This window comes from Anas acuta, chromosome 7, assembly GCF_963932015.1.
Source record: "Anas acuta chromosome 7, bAnaAcu1.1, whole genome shotgun sequence".
Lineage (NCBI taxonomy): Eukaryota > Metazoa > Chordata > Aves > Anseriformes > Anatidae > Anas > Anas acuta.
Window position 1 is genome coordinate 25,355,536 of NC_088985.1, and position 12,791 is coordinate 25,368,326.

Here is a 12,791-nt window from a genome sequence, read left to right on the forward strand (position 1 = left end):
GTAAAGTATTTCCAGACACACACTTATCTGAGGATAGTCTGAGAGATGACAGTATCTCCTGGGTTATTTCTGCATGGGTAAGGTACAAGAAGGCAGAATGCTACTCGAGTGGCTTATGATAGGGTTTGATTTAATTTCAGGCTGAATTTTATCTGTGTGATGAAGCCAGATGTTAAAGAAATGGTTATATAACAACAAAGAGATAAAATATATTTAACAAAGCTCTGCTTATGGGTATTTTTATCATTTCTACCGACAATCATATCCACAGAGTGGCTGTACGATGCCTAGAGATGTAGCAGTAATCCTGGACCTGAAAATGCATTAGATGCCCTAAAAAAACACAGATCAGATGAACTCGAAGTTTTTTAGGGTGATCCTCCATTTCTATCCAAGGAGTTCTGTTCAGGTAGGAACTCCAAGGAGCACTAGTTATTTAAAATATTAAATATGACTTAATTATCATCAATTTCATGGATGGTTAAAAAGGAGTTTGGAAAAACACTCTGAAATCCACGGTGCAACTCTGCAAGGAGCAAACCTCAAATCTGACCCTCTCTGAGTACCAAGAGACCATCTCTTCTCCTCAATCATCTGTAATTGAGTTTACTGCCTTAAAATAGAAACCACAAATTCTCCAGTCAGCTAATGAGAAAGTTTTCCAGCTTCTACAGAGCTCGTGCTTCTCAATATCTCCCGCAGAACTGCCATTTTAGTTAAGTCACTTCCAAAATGCTGCCTGTTACACAAGCAGTTTGTCAGGGGGAGTGCTGATACCCCATTTCTCTAAGCCCAACGTGGCCAGCACCGTCCCACCGCTAGAAAAAAGAAGGCAGACCATCCTTAAGGAATGCGAGACTCGATCCAGAAGAGCAAGAGCCATGCCACAGAGAATAATCAGCAAACATGAGCTCTCACAGAAATGCTGTGACCGCAGGTCAAATCTGATCCTTGCATGTACAAGGCCACCAGGCAGGACTCTATGTGCCTGTCTGCCGCTGCTCCGAATGCTGCTGGAGAACTCTCTTCGGTCACCTGTCCCCATTCAAGAGAAATACTGATTATATTGAGGAAGGAATAAAGCTATGAGAGAGAGTAAAGCCTGGAGTGGAAGCTTGCCAGTTTGCGGAGAGCTGCTCTGCAGGTGATCTGAAATAGCCTGGAAGCGTTTGAACACAGGAAGGGCTCTTCAGTCCAGCGATGACAGGACATGAGCCTGTGACTGGAAATTAAATAAATCCACACGAAGTATTAACAGGGAGGATAATCAGTAGCAAAACAAAATTTTGAGGTAGTTTTTTCTGTCACTGTTGGGCTCTAAATGAAGGGGAGAGGACGTTCAAATCAGCCTTTTTTCACGGAGGCAAGAAATAATGCCAAAAAGAAAGTCACAGTAGGTCAGTCAAGCAGAGTATTGTGCCTCGGGTGACTTTTCCTCACCTTATAAATGACATACCAGTGAATAACAGGCTGAGGCACAAACAGTCTTGGAGAGAAGAATGGAAGAAACTCACTTCCTTTAGGAAAGGTTTTCTGCAGGAAAAGAGCACCGCAGCCTGCAGCAACCTCTGCTGCAGGATTCCCCAACTGCTGTCCAATTGACCACCTGCCAAAAGCAAGCACGAACCTGGCTAATAACATAATGTTCTCACTGCTTCTTGTTTCCAGCTGTTAAATTCCAGTAAGAAACCCATAAGATACTTCAAATACTTTGCTCATCCTGTTTTTCCCGTAAGCAATTGCTCTACTTACACAAGGTCTTAAAAGATTAAAAAGTAGGGGTGAATTTGATCTCTGCTGTGATACAGTCCACTCTAAAGAAAACATTTAAGAATTCACACGTGTTTGCTTTAGCTGCAAACCAGGGGGTAAGCTTTGATGCAAATGCCCACTAGAATAGGAATGTGATGTTTGGTATCTGCAGATACTAATTCCATTGCTACAAAGACGAAGCACAACAGTGCTGGCTGGGCTGCAGGTTAACACGAACAGCACAAAAGGCAGAAATGTCAGCATGGAAATGAACACACCGAATTCTGCAAATCAGAACGGAAAGCCAGCATAAACTTTTCTATTCCACCCCTGCTGCTTTGCTTCAGAACAAACTAAAACCTCTTTAGGCGTTAATCTTTGGATTTGTTAGCAATGCTTTTACCTCCAAGTAACACCCTTGGTGTTCAGAGCTGCGTAAGGACGTGCCACCAGCTGAACACCTCTGTACGAGTTTGTAACTTGCAGAGAGCGAACAAGATGCAACGTGTCATCCCCGGAGAGCAAACTGGAAAGCCATCCCTCCGCATTCTGATTTCCAACCAAGGAACTGCTGCCACTCTAACCTGCTATTAGGGATTATACAACAGTAGCTCCTTTGGCAGCGGATCCACGGTATTTCACAACAATGACGCCTTTCATTGGATTCCGCTGTGCTACAGGACGCAAAGGCAGACTTAACGGGCCCTTCCAGGAGCGTGGTGGTAAGCGACAAAGTATTTGAGATGCGCAGCTCCGATCTGGCACACAGTCATCCAGGAAGCATGCAAGTGGGTCAGCTTGGATAACGCAAACAACCCAAAGCCCTCTTTATCTTCTGAACACGGAAGGTAGGGAGGACAACATTTTATTGGCTTTCCTTACCATCAGTGCTTACCGGTTAAAAAAAAAAAAAAAAAAAATTATTTTCTCTGAAGATCGTGGTCCCTGAAAGTTAAAAAGTTAAAGGGAAGTTAAAGGAAAAATAAGGATGATTTTTTAAAAGACACTTGAAACCTATTCGACGGTGGATGGGACCTCTCTCCAGGCTTGCAGGCTGCATAAAGAGATGTGACAGCAGAATCTGCAGCTGAGCCATCTCTGCAGGTTGGAGGGGCCAGTTCCTACCTCCCCTTGCTGAAAGCTGTCCCTGCTCAGCCCAGGTGCAGCCAGCTGGCCAGTCCACACCAGTCCCACGGGCATCTGGATGCAGCGCTAGCCAAGGGACGTGCTGCTGAGTAAAGCAGCCAGCGTACTTTAACGAGGGAACACGGACTCCTCCTTCCTAAGAAAGCTGCTGAAAATAAACACTGAGATCAACAGCTGAAGATGATCTGGTAATTCTGAGAGCTGCTCAGTCAAAACCAGTGAGAACTTTTTTTTTTTTTCCTGCTAGGAGTTTTCTTTTGCAGCATCATCCCCTGCCTCCCCACCTTCTTTAAGGAAAAGCTTACCAAATATGCATGTATTTACTTGGTCTCTCTTCCTTTTGAGTCTTACCTATCAATAACAGGCCGAGCAGTCACATCATTGACAAATGAGCCTGTTTTTCCAAAAGAAGGATGAGTGGAGAACCACAGAACTGAAGGGGGCAAAGGAGAGAAAGCCTTAATACCCAGGATGGCCACAGAGTTCAGATATAAAACCGGGCCACAAACATGCGGAGTGCAAAATAATGACACTCCTTGGCTACAAAGGGCACTGTGAAGATAAATACAGAAATAATTTAGTAAAGAAGGTCTTGATTCTCAGTTCTCCTAGCATATCGTGCTCCAGAAGCATGAAAGATTTCATGGGGTTCCTACTTTTGCCCTTAAATAATGGTTACCCACCTCTCTTCCACAAAGCCTTCCTTGATGCTGATCCAGGTAGGAAAGGCAAGAACCTTGTGCACCCAGGCTCAGCTCACCCACGTCACCCCTGGGCTGGCCCTAACACCGTCCTGAAACGTTCACCCAGGCCAGAAGGGCAACACTCACCTTCCCTATGTTGCTCCCAGCTAGCAGCCACCCTTCTCCCTCTGTCTTTCCTGCCCCTGCTCTTGGTGAGCAGTCCCACGCAGCAGCTTTCTGCCTACGAGAAGAAAGCCCTGCAGACAGACGTGCCGACCGAGCGGGCACGGGGATGAAACCCAGGTACCGTGAAGCCTGTGGGTGTTTCAAAGCGCTCAGGGCTGTGCGAACTTCCCTTCTGCATACAGACAGATCGACTCGTTCCTTTCCTGACCTGTTTTTTTAATCAGAGGCAAACACAGTAATTATAGTCTGCCTGATTACAAATGAAATTACAAACCTGTCCTTAGGGCACAATAGTGTCCCCACCTACACCTTATCGGCCCCCAGATCTCATTTAATCTTGACAGATGTGTAGTACTGAGGCACCGTTGCAGGAAACTCTTTGAGTAAATTAATTTGACGAACACCTTCTCTGCAGCACCCCACGCTCTTCCAAAAGACGGCTTATCCCTGCAGCACTTCTTATGCAGCCTACGTGACTCAATTCATCAGAAAAAGAACTGAATAAACTAAGAACATCAACCTCTGATGACTTGGAGCTTTTGCTGACTCTGGCTTCCCTTTGATAACCTAACTGTCTCGGCTTTATCAACTGATACCAAAGGCCTACATTATACCGTTTCCAACAGATCGACCTCTTTTCTTCAGAAACTTTTTGCAACCCTTTCCAAGTACAACACAAAGCACGAAGCTTGTTTGGGGAAAACCGTCAGCTTTCCATGGGCCCTTCAGTTCACTGCTTTTTAGTATTTTAAATCAATCCTGCTGACGCAGGAGGTTGTGCCCTGACAGGAGCTGAGGAGGGCACACAAGATGTTCTCCCTGTGCTAGTCCCAACACAGACTGTGCTGAGGGAGGACACAGATGAAATGACAGATCCACTGCTGCAGCTGTGACCTGGAAGCAGCCTTCCAGCCTGAAGGGTGAGAGAGCATTAAAAAAGAACTAAGACAGCACTGTCAGCAGGTCCTCGTTATCCCGAGATCAGAACCGAGAGCTCCCGACACCAAACCTTGCCTTTGGCCACGGCTTCTCTCTTCGGGGAACCTGAAGTGTCTCGTTAGTGCGGAGTTGAAGACTCATTCAACAGCACAGCCGGGTGCTCCTGCTGCAGATGAGCGAGCAGCCAGAATCCCCTGCATCCTGAGACACCTTTAAAGCACTCAGTCCCAGGCAGAGGAGCGTGACAACCCCAAGTCACTGAGAACGTTACCTCACCTACTGTAGTTGCTAAAAACAAGCCGACCACGTGCCCAGCCAGCACCGAGCCTCCAGCGTGGCCACAGAAATGCCTCCTCCTAACTCCTTCCTAACAGCACTTAGAAAAACCTCAGCCTGGCCCTGAACATCACAACACGGGTCTTTTGGAGGACACTTCTCTGCATGCCCTAACCTTGCCAATATTTGTTCTTGACCCCACCAGAACACTTCGATTTATGAGGCCTGAAAGTGCTTTTTATTACTGTCTTTGTTAATATCTACCCGCTGCATGGCTGTGAGGAAAAACGAGTGGTAGATGAGTAAAACATTGTTGGTTTTTCATCATCCTTTCCCTCCTGATTGCTCAAGCCTAGCAAGCAGATTTTTTTGGCCTTGGTTTGTAAAACTGCCAAGTGTAATTCTGCAAGAGAAGTTACAATACGTGTAAAAGAAGAGTTAAGAACCTACCTAATGTATTATTCGAGGTGAAAAAACATAGGAATGGTTAGATCACATGCTTTTAATAAACTCTTAGAAAGGCCACAGTGTTACTGCTCTGGATCAGAACTAATAGAAATCCCCAAATTCTTGAAGGCTACATATGTATATTTCAGCTCAGATCACAGCAAGGAAAGCTCTTGCCAATTTGTATACAATTTGCTCAAAAACATCACACACATCTGCTCCTGATTCCAGCCCTAGCATTTTTTTAACATCCTCACGCTCTGTAAAACCATTCCATTTCAACACTACTCTGCAGAGGATATTAAGAAACACCAGAACACGTGAGCCACTCATTCTGCCCAGCATGCCTGCAGTCACCAAGTGATTAATGGTACGGGTAAGTTAAATTCACATTATTGACTAAAAAGGACTTAGCAGAAGATCTTCTGGTACGCCAGTCACTGCTCGAGTAGAGAGGGCATTTTGAAGAATGGAGCAGAGGGATTTTATGTCTACTTACTTGAACCACTTACAGATTTAGTTAGCAAATGCTCGTTGTTATCGTTTTTTCCCCAAAATTCAGATCACCGGTACACCAACTGACTGATGCTTGCAACGTGAAGTGGCAAGTGAAATCTGACTCCTGCCTCAGTTTCCAGACAGCAAAATGAACGGGTGATTTACCAGTCTGGCTTGCTTCTATGTTAAATTCCTCCTTCCAGCTTCACTCAGCTGCTTGGATTACAACGATGGCAGCTACTAGAACTGACCCGGAGGAGCAGTCTCCAGGGTCAGCCTGTAGCTAACAGGTGCTCAGAGCACCTGGAATTCACGTTCATCTCATCAGATTTCTTCACGGACTGAGCTCATCCTGATCGAAAAGCACATACAGAGAATGAGGTTAAAAAAGTGGAAATGAACAAGAAATGAACAAGAAGCAATTATGCAGCTGCTATGGGTATCTGTTCCTAAAGGGTCTCAGTGAATACTGCATGGGATGTCAGAAAGGACGGGATTTATCCAAAACGCTCAGGACCAACTCTTGCAAACATTTCCTGTGACTTCTATAGGCACCTGTCTTTGCATAGGCTTGAGCTGAATTGCTCTGCAATGTCCAAAAAGGTGAGCTGGAAACTTCAGAAAGCAACATTTGAAATACCTTTGCCAATGCATACAGATCTTCCACTGGAGAAAAAGAAAAAAAAAAAGGATAAAAACCACCTCAGAGGGAGATGGAAAAAAGAAAGGAAACCAACATGTAAAAATGTTATTATTATTATTATTAATTGCAACTGGTTTCACTTACCAACTTCCCAAATTACCTGCAGTTTAGCTTACTAGCCCTTACCCTTTGATGTTATTAGTGGTAATCACCATGTTATGTTTACAAAGCACTGGCATACATCTCACTCAGAGCTTCCTTGGCTTTCTTGAGGGCAGAACATTCACATGCTCTTCTCTGACCCCATGTTCCTAATTATTTCTGTGCATGCCTACGTACAACTCATCACCAACTGAACTGACCCAAACACCAGCTGAATCCAGCTGGTCTAGAGATTTTGCTATGCTTTGTACTAACCCATCCGTCTTCTCCCCTTCCAATTTACCTGCTGTTCTAGGTTATTTTAGAACCTGATTAGAAAGTTTCTCTTGACGAATTCCACAGCCAGATGTGCTATGCTTGATGCAAAAGCCAAGAGGCACCCGGTCCAAACAGTAACGTACGAGCTGACTGCCACCCACAGCTCCTGTTCTCCAGGCACTAAGGAATACCCGTTAGAGCAGCAGACCCGCTCCCTCCCGGCTCCAAAACACAGCTGGGATGCAGCTGGGGCTACTGCAGCAGTGCCGGCAGCAGCTGCTGCCCGGGGAAAGGCAGCAGCTCGCCCCAAAATAGGGGCAATCTGCCCCAAAAAAGGGGCAACCGCCCCGAAGGTGTCTCAACCCACAGCCGCCCTCCGCAACTGCAGGTCTGGACCACCCGGGTTGGAAAGTATTTTTTGGAAGTGTACCTTCACGGAGGGTTCGGCGAGGATTTGCTTCCTGAAACTCCAGCTATAACGCATCTTAAGTGTTTCGTGTGTTATGCCAATGATAACACGGAGAAGTACAAGGCCTGGGTCAAAGCCAGTTAATCCAAAGGGCTGTTCTTAAATAAACAGTGGGAAACCATTCTGCTTGGGAGCCTCCCGCAGAAAGCCGTGCAGGAAGTCTCTGTTTTCTCCTTTCCGCTGAACCAATTGTGCCAAGTAAGGTTTCACGATAATCTGGTAGTAAGCATATATGCAAAACAGTACGCCTTTGTTTGCAAAGAGCTGGGAGCGGTGAATATTCTCTAACTTAATTAAGCTGAGTTTGGACTGCGTAATGACTTCAAGGAACCTCTGTTTTTAAATAAATCAGAAGTGGTAGGATGAGACAGAATGGGAATTTTGGACACCGAAACAGTCTTCATATTTACAGTTTGAGTACAAAACAAGCAGTGTTAGGGCACATAGTCCCCACACATCTGTCTCTACTAACTCACTTCACACCTCAGTGCCACCTTCAAATCCCAGGAGAATCACTTCTGCTTGGGCCTCCCCTTCTTCTTCCATCCACCTACAGAAGCTGTGCCCACACCTCCTTTATCTTCCAAAAAGAAACCAACAGATCGCTCATGTACCACCATCACTGCGACTCCTGCTCTCCACAGTTCATGTGCTCACACCTTTGCAGAATGTAAAGCAGTTTTACCCGGTGAGACGCACAAGGTAAGAACCAGCTCGCTTCCTTTGCTTACATGTTAACAGAAGGCAGCCTATAGATAAGCACAGCAGGGTTTCCAACCTCCCCAGATCGGTCTGAACTCTCTCTCTGTTGAAACTACCGAAAGAGGGCTGGAGGTGCTGGTAAATCCAGCAGCAGGTATTCGTGCCTGGAGGATGCTAAGCTAAGGTCACCAGTGAGCAACAAGCTTAGCCTCGTAGCAGACTTGAAAAAAAGTGACAGGCCTGTGAGGGCTGGCACACAGCCACTCACTGCTCCTCCACGTGGGGACCCAGGCGTCCAGGAAGTCGGGGCAAATGTGCTCCTGACCTTACAGCAAGGTGCACACGCTGCCGTTACACACCGAGGGAGCGGGCAGATGCAGCAGTCAGCAGCAGACACAGACTGCTGTGGGTTTTCAGGCTGAATCATTCAGGCTCCTTTCTCAATCTCACGCTGTCATATAAAAAAAAAAAAAAAGATTTTCCCTACTGTAGCTTTGCACAGCCAGGCCTCCCAAGCACCTTTTTAGCCCTGCAAACACGTGAATGAGACTTAATAACTACCCTTACGCAGCCAGGTTTGGATTGCCAATTGCTTACAGTGGCTACCTTCAATACCTGCGCAATATTTTCCAGATGTTGCTTCACATCTATTTACTGTACATTAAGTTCTATTTATTGTGCACACTGGATTGTCTCTGCGGTTGTGTTAAGAAAGCAGAGTCATGTTATACATGCTGTCTATGCAGAGTACACAGTCCAAGGTTTTAGGAACCATTCCAGCTAACGAGTCGTGATTAAAAAAGCAAAATACAGATGACTGCTACATGCATCATAGCCATGACACATAATAATAACTTCTTTAGTAGCATAAAACAGACGTTTTACAGCAAGAAATATTTATATGAATGTGCACTTTGCAAATACTCAAACAATAAGATATGCTTGAGCACGGAATAGCCAACGTTTAGAGACTCACACCACGGCCATATCAAGTATCATTGTCAAATGATGTTTGTGCTGCCGACATAATAAATACAATTTATAAAATAGATGCCATACAGACAGTAAGTGAAGAATTCCCATGCGCTGACTTAGTAACGTGTCTCATCCCGAACGCATCCCAAAGAGCGAGACAAAGCTTCCACTCCCGGGCACGCTCTGTTTGGTTTTCTGTCCTATTATTCTCACTGCTAAAAAAGCCACAGCTGGTTTATACCAGGACAGCCAGTGTTTGCGAGCCACCCCGATGTAAGGGCACGGTGCAGAGCAGGCATGGGGAACTCATCCCAAGGTACATCATCGCCCAGGCTGTCCTCTGTTGACGCACAGCGCTGTCCTCAGCTTCCCTTGGGGCAGAGCCGAAGTGCCTGGCCCTCTTCATGGCTTTGTGCTGGACAGCATACGAGCGGTTCTTATCCCGAGGTGATTAGTTACAGAGGTGTGCTTTCAAACGAGTGAAGACAAGGCACGGCCCTGCCAAACAGCAAGCCAGTTCCTATGACAACTTTCCACTGCAGCCTGGCTGGAGCCCATTAATGCACCTTCCCCAGGCCAAGCAGCTTCAGCGTGGCAATGCTGCCGCAGGTCCTAGGGACTCTGTAGGACTGACCAGCAGTGGTGAGCGACTGGTTGCACTGTATTGGATCACCCCGATCCCACAGCGCTCCCCCATTTCAAATTTATACAACAGAAGGGGCTCTCAGTGCCCGTAGAGCACATGGGACTCAAAGGCTGTGGATCGCCTCCATGTGCCCCAAGGAACCGTGGCCAGCCCTGGGCCATCCCCAGATAACAGCTCCCTGCAAACTAACCGTGTCATTTTTTAAGTGAAGCATTATTTTATTGAGCTGACCTGCAAATACCGGGTATGAGGTGAGCATATAAACCTATCTGCTTTTCCAATGAACATCGGTTAAACCCCGTATTTTAATAGCTTGCTTCCCTTCTACTTTAGATGCAAAAATAACATACCTGTAGTTTTCTGGAAGAAATACAACATTCCTTTCCATGTTTCCCTGATGAGTACAATACCACGGTGCTTACCAGTAAACACCAAACTAAGCTTTCTGTTTTTTCATAAACATTCCCCTTGAAGCTAAATACGAAAAGCCTAGGATAAATCATGTTTTAAAAAGGTTTTATAAACTTCCATTTCATAGCTATATCAGGAATCAAACATGACAAAGAGTAACAACCAAAGGTATTTTTGTTATTAAAAATTGCCTATAAACTCGAAATTTGCCTGGGAAAATTTCAGCTTGCATCTGAATTTTGCTAGCGTATATCCTAGAAACAGTGTATATAACGCTAACGCTACCAAAGCAAACACACTAATGGGCTCTAAATTTCAAACCTCAGCTGAAAACATTTCTCCCGTTCTTACAATTTTTCTCCCATTTATCTCTGCAATTGTACTTCATTCAATGGAGCGTTTTAGATGTAATTCGGCGGTGCATTTTGCAATACAATTTGCTTGAATGAAGCTATACAGAGTAAAGGTTGTATTGTACTATATAATGAAACGACGTCCATGCTTGAACAAACTCCAACTGCTGTTAATCAAACCAGCAAGTTCCTGAATGATCTTTTGGAGTCAGGACTAATGGCAATAGATTATTTTAAACAGCAGCTCCACTCTCAAATACGTTTAGGTTGACAAGGGCTGTGACAGACTTCCGCAGCTAAGCGGATGAGCTTGCAAGCGAAACGTTACGTTTTTTCCTCGTTGCTGGAACCACAAACTCAGCTCGCGAACCGGAGGTCGAAATGCACTTCTGAGTTTTGATTCTGGTTTTCAGTAAAGCCGCGCAGCACCTGCAAAGACCTGCAACCCTTCCTATTTTCAATTCGTTCACTGATTTTTATACATTTTCCTTCCTCCCAAAGCAAAGCGGTGTACGGATCGACACCACGTTTTGGCTGGTGGCGAGATGTTACACTGACCCGATACAGGTAAGGAGGAGATGTTTTTCTGTAGTCACTTAAAAAGCATATCGCGATCTTTGAGGTTCAACGGTAAATCTTCCAGAGCTATAAATAAATAAATAACGAAACTTCTTTAAAAAGTAATCATCGTGCCTTGGGAGGAAGGTTTCCAAAACCATGAGTGAGAGGACCTTCAGCATCCAGCCTGGCAGCCTTCTGAGAGCTAGAGCTGGAGTAAAACTTGGGGATTTCATCATCTCGCTGGCTCCAGGAATGTTTAAAACCAGCCTGCGCTACAAGAAACTGCGCTGCCCTGCTCAGTCACGCAGTCTATCAGAAACCCGTGTAGGATTGTTTCCGTCACGTATTTTGCAACAGCGTTTTTGGCACCAAAAGGGAGGATTTTTTTTTTAAAGAAAGGCATAAGCAAACGAGAGGAAAGGCGTTGTGTGTCGATTTTTTTTTTTTAACTGTTATTTGGTGCCTGGCTCCTGCCTTTCACCCCCAGCCTGACACAGGCAGACCGAGAGCACCCGAAACACCACAGCGCTGACAGGGAAGGGAACTTGGGAGGGAAGAGGGGGGGGGGGGGACCGTGAGGGGCACCGTGAGGCAACATCGGGGGGCTACCGGCGTCCTCCCCTGCCCTGCCTGACGGAGAAAGCCCGGGGGCGAGCAGCGGGAGCTCCACACGCCCCCCGCTGCCAATTTCTCCTCACGCCGGGCCGCGGCCATAGCCCCCCAAGCCCCGGCTGAGGGGAGCGCCCCCCCCCCTTTACTCCCCCCCACCCCCCCCTTTCCCTAACGGTCCCCTCCAACGGTCGCTGCCGCCACGCGCCCGGCGCGCGCACGCGCGCAACCCCCGCCCCGCGAGCGCGCGCACTGCCCCCGCGCGCCCGGGCCCGCGCTCACCTCCCCTCCGCGCCGCGCTCAGCCAGAAGTGCCCCGCACCAACTGCCGCAGCGCCCCGCCGGCGGCACTGCGCAGGCGCGGCCCCAAGCCCCGCCCCTCCTCCCCCTCCCTCCCCGCGGCCGGCGCTAGGGAGCGAGGAGAAAGTGCGAGGCCGCTGGAGGGACGCAAGGGAGCGTCGGCAAAGTGCCGAGCGGCGCCACAGCCGCAAAGAGGATCCCTCTGTCGTCCCCCCCCCCCCCCCCCGCTGCCCGTGTTTTCCTTCATCTGGCTGAAGGAGCCCGGGTTTTGGTTGAAATAAAGGAGTTATTGGCTAATTTGGGCTGAGCGTGGTTGTGGAGTGGGTTGGGGGGAGGTGAGGGGGTGTTTGGCAGGCAGCGCGAGCCCCCCGTTTTCACAGAGCCACAGACTAAGTGGTTAAGGTCGTGTCCTGGATGCCACCATGATGTGTAATCTGCAGTTGGATAATAGGCCTTGTGAAAAAAAAAACAAAAAACATCATCTTTGCGCTTCAAAGTTGCTGCCAGGTTGGAAGAGACCTCCAAGACCATCTGGTCCAACCGCCCCCCTGCCACCAATGTCACACACTGAACCACGGCCCTAAATAGACTCGGAATCATTCAGGTTGGAAAAGATCTCAAAGAAAGGAGGAAAATGAAAGGAGAAGAAGAGCAGCCCTCCTTTCCAGCTGTCCTCCTTGAGCCACAGCAGGGTCCTGGCCACCTTGGTGCCACCAAAATGGCATCAGGGTGTCCCTGCGGGGCCACAGGTTTCAGCAGCCCACACTGATGTCGCT

At 47.2% G+C, this 12,791-nt stretch overlaps 1 protein-coding gene across 1 annotated transcript in view; it reads right to left on the bottom strand.

Moving 5' to 3' along the window:
* The window catches only part of NT5C2 (5'-nucleotidase, cytosolic II), a 57,058-nt gene extending 44,947 nt beyond the window's left edge, over positions 1-12,111 (bottom strand). The window contains exon 1 of the mRNA XM_068688358.1: positions 12,002-12,111. The gene's annotated coding sequence lies outside the window, so the exon portion shown is untranslated. The remainder of the gene's footprint in view (positions 1-12,001) is intronic.
* Positions 12,112-12,791: the final 680 nt, after the last annotated feature.